Genomic DNA, 10,361 nt, shown 5'->3' on the forward strand with positions numbered 1-10,361 from the left:
GTTCGTAGGTGTGGGTGGCAACATTGGTATTGTAATCAGCTGTTTGCATTCGACGATTACCTGGTATATCGGAAATTTCCACATTTTCCTGAAACTTGTCAGGAGATAAGTAGATAGTGCTGAAAATCAGGAAATCTCCTACGAAATCAGTAGACCTGGCAACACTGCCGGTGCATTTCCGTTGAGTGCAACGGTGTCAGGTGGGCCAGCTCATTGCAGCAGGTCTGTGAATCCAAGGTCATGAGACAGCTTTTTTTTCAGCCTCCTTGTTTACAAACATGGCAGGGTTTCTGCGATATGAAGATGAAACTTCTCAGAATGTCCAGCACTGTAAAGCATGCAACGCTCTTGTTTTTTGAGAGAAAAAAACATATAGAAGAGCATCGCAACGCAACTTACACAGAATACATGAAAGTAATGGTGCATAGAAAGAAATATAAGTAAGTAAAAGCATAAATTTTCCCACGGTTAGTGTTGGAAAGAACTGAAGAAAAAAGCAGTTCTGGATCCATTCTATTTTCTTCTTTTTTTTTTTTTTTTTTGATCCTGAGGTTCAAATATAGATTTCTGGAAAAAGATAAAAAAAACGTTCTTGGTTTACAAAACACGAAGTACTTCCTGCTGTTTTGTGTTTACTATGCTTACAAATGACAAGATTGATCAAGATTTTTGTTCTCGAGGTGATACATACTCACTCTAACAGAACCTTTTCCCTAACATATCTTACTTTCATACCAGGGATGGCCAAAAATATCAGGATTCTGGAAAATCTAAAAATCTTGATTCAAAAATTCTACTACCTGGATTTCGGAAGCAATCTGAATTTCGGAGAGAGAAGTTTAACAATTTTTCAATTTTTTTTTTTTTTAGAATAGATTTAACCATCTCTACTTCACACGTTATGTATGAACACTGTTATCATCATTATCAATGTAGGAATGCCCTCTCCCCCTTCCTTGGTTGAAAGATTGACCCTGATGTTTTGCAAGTCTTGCAATGACTACGTAAAAATGTCAGGCTTCGCCACTGCTGAGTAGGTACAAATGTTTGCAAAGATTTTGTAGTTTGCTGAGTGAAATCAAGTCTTTTTGAAGGAGAGGGGGAGACAAGAAACCAGAATTAGAAAATGCTGAGTTGTTGTTTGATCTGGCATTTCTAGCAGACTTTACATTTCATTTCAAAACATATTACTTTTATTGTATTATTTATAGTGTTATTTGTATATTTTCCCTACAATGCTTAACGATTAATAGTACAGGGTGGCGACAGACCTGGAAAACCAGGAAAAATCAGGGAATTTCAGGTGTCAAAAAAAGTCAGGGAATTTCGTCTTCATTGACTTCGAACACTCTTTTGACGAAAATTGTTATAACTCGGGCACTATGGCAGCAATCTACTTCGGATAACTTATGTTTTGCAGCTAGAACATCAGCGCATGCAACGGTGTACAATTTTGAACACCGGACCGAGGAAGGGGGGGTTGCGGGATTGGCACGTCCCCCGAAATTTCAATTGAAAAAATCTTGAGTTTGCCCCCTCTTCTCCTGCTATTTTGGGTAGAAGACGCGAACTTTAGTATTTTTCCAAAGAATGGACATTTCTCAAGAGAATGATACATGCTTTATGTTCTTGGGTGCCATACAAGTTGAATAATAAGCCAAAATGTGAATTTCTTTTTTACGAAAAATAGGTAATTTGCATTTTTGGAGGAAAATTGTTATAACTCGGGCACGAGGGGAGCATTCTACTTCGGATATGTTTTGTTTTGCAGATAAAACATCATAGCATGCAACAGTGTACAATTCAGAACGCTGAACCGAGGAAGGGGGGTTGGGGGGGTGACCCCCGAATTTAAATGGAAAAAACAAAAATCTGGAGTTTGCTACATTCTTTTCAAAGAATGGACATTTCTGAAGAGAATGAAACATGTTTCATGTTCTTTGGTGCCATACAAGTTGAATAATATGCCAAAATGTGATTTTTTTTTTACGAGAAATAGATAACTTGCATGCTTGGAGAAAAATTGTTATAAGTTGGGTACTATGGGAGCAATCTACTTCAGATAAGTTTTGTTTTGCAGCTAAAATATCATAGCATGCAACCGTGTACAATTCAGAACACCGAACCAACGAAGGGGGGTTTACCTCCTCTTCTCCCACTATTTTGGGGAGAAGGTGCAAACCTTAGTATTCCCTTCAAAGAATGGACGTTTCCAAAGAGATTGAAACATGTTTCATGTTCCTGGGTGCCATACAAGTTGAATAATGAACCAAAATGTGAAACTCTGTTCAGAAATATGGCATGGATATGTTGCGTAGAGGGGGTAGAGGGGGGGAGGTTGGTCATCAATATGAATTTGCCATGCTTGCTCCAGACCTGTGTCAGAGTTTCCACCCAAACACAAGAGTATGAAGGTCCAAAAAGCACATTCATTTCGTAATCAGCACCATGATACCATATGGTATCATCGGGCCAGTACGACCTTACTCTGATATAATGGAGTTGGTATCATCAGAGGAGTAAAGGTTAAGCCTCTAAATATTACGTGGAAAATGCATTGAATTATCATTTTATCTTGTCCGTATGGGAGTAGAAAGAGGACTTGTCAACAGATGGAGGGGATAAAAGCGTTGTCGGACGTCGTAGTAAGTCATTTTGTTGGGCAAACTGAAGGAACATGGAAACAAATAGGTTCCATTGATACATACCATTTTTGTCGAATATCGCCACCCGACAAAGTATCTCACTACAACATGCGACAGAAATTGCATGGACTGCAACGTCGAACAAAAATCGCATGCATAAACAAGAAGAGCTTTAGACTGCAAATATGCTGCTGGAATTTTTTTTACTCTTCTGGCTCACTTCACGTTATTTTATGTAGCTGTGCTTACGAAGGTTTTCTTTCATCATCCTGACGCATTACTGGTTTCGCACAAGTTAACATCCATTTACAATGACATTGCACTATTCTTAGATATCAAGCAGAATCCAACCAAACAGGATATATATTGAATACTATCACGAAAAAGTGAAACACAAATCTGCATTGATGAACGTTATGAAAATTGGCAAGTTCATGCTCCCAACCTCAAATTTACTGCAACACTAGTATTGCAATGAAATTAATGCCACTCTCTGTCCTGTCTGTTTAATCTCGTGAGAGATGGTCTTAAATCTCTCACTGAGTGAAGTTAATGTCCAATATTATGAGAAAAAAATACTAATAATAAATACGTAAATATTTTAATATCATATTTACTCGAATCATTCAATCATAACAGCAAATCACTTCCTTCAAGAATTGAATTTTCTCTGCCAGCCCTGCTACATTTTCACTTTCTATCTACTGATTTATACGAGGGGTGGCCAGAAAATAATTTCCAATTAGTAGGTACATTGATTTTTTGCAAACACCAAAACCGTGAAAAATGGTAATTGCTGCGAAATTATGTTTAGGAATGTGCAGTGATGTCTGGACACATTTTTCACCCGTTCGAAATATCGAAATAATGCGAATTTGGCAAAAAAAAATTCCAATTGTTGTCGTTTTTAGCGATTTTTTAAAAAGAAATGTCCCAAAACAACAAAAAATTCCATGAAATCCAACATCCTTGTATTTTCTAGGCCATGGTTGTGTACATAAAACATGCAAGTTTTCCAACATTTTACTCAAGAGTAAACTATGGAGTTATACGTATGTGGAATAATTCCGACAGCCACATTAAATCATTTTTTCCCCTCGATTTTTTCAACTTCTATCAAAACAATTTCCATCACAGAGCAATATGGCAGGGTTCTAACAGGAGATCGAGTGTGTATCTACCGTCACACGGGAGCCACATCTTCGTGTTTGTCACACGAGATATGTTTTGAATTACCAAGCTAAGTGCGCACTATCGGCATTTGTCGAATAATGGAACTTAGTCGTTAGGGCATCTGACTACAATGTGAGAGACCCGGGGTCGATCCCCTGCAGGGGAGAACGGGGATGCTTTCAACCTATTCAAACTGCTCCGGTGCCCACCCAGCATCATATGAAGCTCGTACCTTGAGGAAACTTTGAGGGATAAAGGTAGCCAGGAGTGTGGTGCTGATCACATCACCCCCACCTTCAGCCGTGATCAAGAAAGTGTGGGGCCCTAACTCCACACCAAAATTCCAAAGCACCGTATAGTAAAAAATAAAAAATAAGAAAATACACCAATTTGGAAAAAAAATATCAAGGTCCCTACCGATTAGGCATAAATAGAACAAGAATATCAGTTGTAATTTATTGCATTAGTAACAGTGAGTCCTAACCTAATTTTCGGCATAATCACCACCGTTGTTCTGGCATGTGTCATAGCATGGCACTAAATTTTGTATGCCCATGGTATATGTGTCTGACAGCAAAGACTGGAACTATCTCTACCGCAATGTAGCTGTCAAATCCTTGCCCTGCCAGAAACCTCTTCAGTTAAACAAGGAGATGAAAGTTGGTACATTCAAGGCCAGGGCTGTACAGGGAGTGGTCTAAGATCTCCCACCTGAAGTGATTCAAAGGGCCCGTGTGTACTCAGCTGTATGAGGTTGTGCACATTCGATTAGCCTTCCGTGAATTGTCTGCACCATCGTCTGGCCATACTATCACTCATGATGTCCGGTCTGCACAACTCAGACGATTGCTGGTGGCTCTGTGCCAAATTCTGAGCGTGCAATGTAGGCTACATCGCAGTCGGGAGACTTTATGAGAGCTGCAATCTTTAACCTAGAACTGCCCTAAACCGGCTGCATTGCAACTGTACCAGATTACAGTTACATGCCACTTCTTCCTGCCTGCATGTGTGTGTGTGTCGCTCTCCGACCACTAGTGCTGCGTATAGGCACCATTGGAGCTTTTTTCAGGATGCCCCTCGTATATGAACTTTAAGAAGCTTTTAATATTAGAGTGTTCCTGTTTTAATGTGTGGTTAGCTAGATCAGGTACCTATACAATGCAATTCTATAAATTCCTTGCGTTAAATTTCTAATACCTACATACCCTTTTCGTCAGTATTAATGGTATAACTGCATGTTGTCAGTTTCACAGTACTTCACTTGGATCAGGCACGTATCCAGGAATTCCTTTCGGGGGGGGCTCAACACCATTTTTTTAAAGGGGTATAGTAAGAACCTCACAATTGTATGTTCAAGACCAGTGGTGGAAATTGGGTTCCAAAAGGGTTGGGGGGGGGGTTGCGGAGGGCGGTGCAAGGAAAGTTTACTTTCTGTTGGCAGACAAGGCTTAACATTAAGAGGCCATAATGTTGAGGCAAGAAAATAAAAAATGGGGAGCAACTATCCCTTAAATCGTCGCCACTGTAAGGCTGTCATTTTAATCAGAACGTGAAATCCGAACATTTTTTACCACTCGACTCCTCTGTTTCCATGCATTAACATTGTGTGCCGAAATCATCTCGGTATGTGCGTTTGTCCATTTCTTCTCATCTGGCATAAAAACATCTATGGTGTCTTTGAGTGTTTTTACGAAGCTGTTACACATGCACGGGATGGACAATCCACTCGACAACGCGAGATTCAAACTGTGGGTTGCTAACTGGACGCAGACAGTTCTCGAGTATTTCTCTCTGATTCGAGCCTGAACACCACTAACTTGTCTTGTCCTCCCATGTTTGCGGCTCGTATAAAAGCCAAAACCCACCAAATTGTTCAGATTCAGGCCTTTGCACTCACAAGTGTTCAAAAATGCCTGTCACAGCTTCCGCTGTCTTGTCATATATCGGCACGAAACAAAGGAAGTCTACTCGAATACAGGTGGATCACGAAACAATTAATGCACAGTGAAAACCCTTCCGTTCCCAACACATCTAATGTTTCATTTCCCAGTATGATCAAATGCTTACTCATTTATCTCCAGTGACGTGCCCAAGGGAGGGTTGGTGAGGTCATAACCCCATTTGACCCAGTATTCCTTTTTTTTAAAAAAAAAAAAAAAAGAGGAACGTCAAAGACAGGAAAAAATGGCAAAATCAGGACTGACCACCAAAAATAGTATGCGTAACCCCTCTCCCTTCCAAAAATCCTGGGCACACCTCTCTTTATCTCGGACATATTTTTTTAAAATCAACTCACCAGAAGTTTTTATCATTCCGTATTGGAGATTGAAGTGAGATGCGTTCTTCCTGCAGGTTTGGATATGATCCTTTAGGGTGCTGTCGTCTGCCTGCCTTCACGCCTAACCTTAACAAGGCCCTAATTTTCCATCCTTGTGACTTGGATTTTCAAGACTTAGGAAGGTTTCAGACTGAAGGGACACGCAATACATGTCAATTGGAATGGGCTAATCAACAGCAACGTTCCACACCGTAGCGACACAAAAGACCGCACAAACCTAATTTCGACTTGTGAAATCCTCAGGCGACACGGTGTGAAATCTCCCTTATTAGGCCACTGTCATTGTCACCTCGAAGTAGTAGCTCTTGTTGACCACAGAAAAAAATTCTCCTCAACAGGTGGGAATTCTCCTCAGTTTTCTTCTCTCTCCTATATGTTCTGTGCTTGTTCACTATACAGACAACACCTTACGATTTGATATACACAGGACATGTACTATGTAGACATTTTAACGAAAAATCGGTTGAAGTCAAGGATGGCTAGTTGTCTCAGTTGGTAGAGCCCTGATTTGGGTCCTGGTAGAGCCTGCAATTTCCGCCTAAAATGCAACATCTTCTTGCTTTCTCTTCTCGACATTCATAAAATTTTCGGCTGTCTCTTTATGGTAGTTAAGTGTTTGAATGTGTTTCGAACCCAGTAGGCTTAAACAAAAGTTGTTGTTTTTTTTTTTTTTACCATGAAATTCTCGGACTGCATATACGAAATTTAGTTCTGGCAAAACTAAATCATCACTCAAAACTTTGATTTTCAGTTGATCTATACAGCTTATTTCTGTTTTAATAAACCACTCCAATATCCGGTACTGCTGAAATATTCACTTTAGAGAGAGAGAGGCCTTTATCTCTTCGGCCCTCGAACCGAGCTAGCACTACTCTGAGGCCCCGGATGTTCTGCTGTCGTCAATGTCTTCATTTTCGAATCACTATATCTTATAAAGCAACCAGAGGACGCTGATTGATATGATCACCAATCGACTGTATGAATTGTCTTACCTCTGAAATCTCATTAACCGATTCTTTGTACAGATCAACCGAAAAATTGAATCCGCGTATTTATATCCTCATTATATTCTAGAACGTTCCGCAGATAAAACGATTCGTTAATATTGCCAGTAGTTGACTCCTTCTCTCATTCAAGAACGTACCCTCTCCCGCCTTCCAGAGATTAGAAATTACAGCGAATCGACCTACGTGTGGCACTACCTTTGTTGTGCAGCTTCCAAATGCTGACAAGTCTCTACATAGTGCTCAAGTGCGTTGCGACAACACCGAAAGCGTAAGAAAAGTTTACGTGCAATATTATCAACAACAGGGTTATAGAACATTCTCCGTCTTGCCTCGATACTCGATAATTTTCTATCTCCTTAAATCATCGTCACATTATTCAAAAAACCAAAAACATAATTTTATCTAGTGTAAAATAGAAAATTTCCTGGGGGGTGCTCGAACAATCTCAACCCCACCTTGGATACGTGCTATTAACAATAACAGGGTTATAGAACATTCTCCGTATTGTCTCGATAATTATTTCTCCCAAATTATCATCACATTATTCAAGAAGCCAAAAACCTAATTTTATCTAGTGTAAACAGAAAAAATTGCTGTAGGGGGGCTCGAGCCTCCTGATTCCCACCTTGGATACGTGCTATTGACAATAATAAGGTTATAGAACGCTCTCCGTCTTGTCTCGATAATTATTTCTCTCAGATTTATAAATTTATTATCTTTACTTTATTCAAGACGCCAAAAATTTAATTTTATCTAGTGTAAATTGAAAAATTTTCTGAGAGAGGGCTCGAGCCACCTCATCCCCACCTTGGATACGTGCTATTAACAATAACAGGGGTATAAACATGCTCCGTCTTGCCTCGATAATTATTTCTCTCCTTACATTATTTTCACATTATTCAAGAAGCCAAAAACCTAATTTTATCTAACGTAAACTGAAAAATTTCCTGGGGAGAGGGTCGAGCCCCCTGTGCCTCATCTTGGATATATGCTATTATCAATAACAGGGTTACGGAACATTCTCCGTCTTGCCTCGATAATTATTTATTTCCTTAAATTATTGTCACATTATTTTATTTCACACCACAAGAAACCAAAAACCTCATTTTATCTAGTGTAAACCTAAAACTTTCGTGGGGGGCTCGAGCCCCCTAAGCCCCCCCTCTGGATACGTGCCTGACTTGGATATACTGTACTGAAGCAGAAATCCCATTGATAATGTAAGGAAATATGACACTTTACTTTGTTCGATTCAATTGTTTCACTTATATGCAACATTTAGGTTGTTTGCTTTACAGGGAAAGAAGTAGCTTTATGCATTGAAAAATGAGTTTTTTGCAAGCAGAGGGTTCCAAACCTCAGTGGAAATATCAACATATAATAATAAGAATGTATAAGGAGACTGATAAATTACAAATTGTATTTCTTAATCAATCACTCTTATCTCATTTACTCGTTACTTTAAAAATAATCAAGTATTTTATTTTAAACTTACTGCGTATGACAAAATTCCATAATCCTTCCTTAGCTTGTGAATTGTAATAATTTTCCAAATTCACTATTTTGCAGTTTGAATTCAAATCATACAGAATAGAGAAATTAAGTCAATTTAATAGATGATAACATTGGTACTTAGCAAAACCATACGTGGATCTGTATGAGTTTATTATTTCCATTTGCAAATACATCGATTTAGTTTAGTTTGTAATTGTCAGGGGAAAATGTAAATTTTGTCCTGGAAAACCTGGAAAAGTCAGGGAATTTCATTTCTACTTGTTTGTAGCCACCCTGTAGTAGCTCACTGCCTGTTGTGACAATAGAAAGTAGATCACTACTTGATTGAAGTTGGACATGCCTGCATTATGGCATGCGTTTCCTTGATTTTGGTGTCTATGAGTGTGTGAGCAGTGTGTTTCACTTGTACCTTTTGAATTTTATGGCTATTTGATGTGTTTAGCAAGACCAGTAGTGGGTTGGGCTTTTTTCACACCTGTTAGGTGCTGTTGGATTACAAGGGTTGGATAAAAAGTAATGGCAACACTGCTGTCCCATGAAAGGGGTGAGTCTCAGCGCCACAAGCGTTTCGTGGCTGATAAAGGAATGTCAGATGAGGAAGTATAGTGAGTGGGAGCGATTGTATGTTATTCAGTCAAAAACAGCAGTGCTCTGAAGCAGAGGATGAGAGTACAAGTGCCCTAACAATATGTTTAGGCAAGAAGAACAACGTCTCTCAGGCAGATGGTCAACGCAGCCTACTTCTGCACCTTCTTGCAACACCACCTTCGTCTCGCATTAAGAAGGAAGCGACGGCACGGTGTCCCATCATCCTGCTTGACAATGCAAGGTGTCACACTGCGAACAATGTGACGGCGCTCCTGCATAACTGGTAGTGGGAGGTACTGGAACATCCGCCGTATTCACCGGTATGAGACCGTGTGATTACGACCGTTTTGTCAAAATGAAGGAACCACTGGATGGGAAGCACTACGACACGCGCGAAGCCATCATACGTGCTATAGGGCAGTCACTGCGGGACATCGACAGAGATGGATGCGCTGACGATGTACGACGCCTTCCATACGTGTGACAGAAGGTCGTAGAGATGAGGGGCGATTACTTTGAAGAAATGTAACACGTGCTCCTCTGCCAATACAGTCAAGTACCAATTATACCAGTGTTGCCATTACTTTTCATCCAACCCTTGTACTTCATTGACAGATCTGTTGGACCTGCCAATGTAATGTGCCTTGCGCTCACACTCTGCATCGTATACACCTGGGTTATCTAGGGGGGAGAGGAAGTACCATTTGTGTTTGTTTACTTTATCAGCTATTTTGGAACTGGGTTTGTGTGCTACTTTTATGCCACATGGGGGAAGAGCTTTGGATATGCAGTTGGATGTGGTGGGATGGTAGGGGAAGGCAAACCATTTATATTGGCCGCTGGAGGTTGATTGTGGCTGGTTAGGGTGTCTTACCTGTATTTCCGTTTTACTGCACCAAGTGGAAAATTATACTTCTGTGTAATCATGTTTCAGGGCTATTTCAGTGATGGTGGCTATCTCCTCTACCATCCCACCACATCCAACCACATATATAAAGCCCTTCTCCCATATGGCATCAAAGTAGCGCACAAACCCAGTGCCAAAATAGCTGATAAACTAAACAAACACAAAAGGTATAGTTGTCACGTTCATTG

The sequence above is a fragment of the Lepisma saccharinum genome, chromosome 13 (assembly GCF_977018435.1).
Source record: "Lepisma saccharinum chromosome 13, izLepSacc3.1, whole genome shotgun sequence".
In the NCBI taxonomy this organism is placed as follows: Eukaryota; Metazoa; Arthropoda; class Insecta; order Zygentoma; family Lepismatidae; genus Lepisma; species Lepisma saccharinum.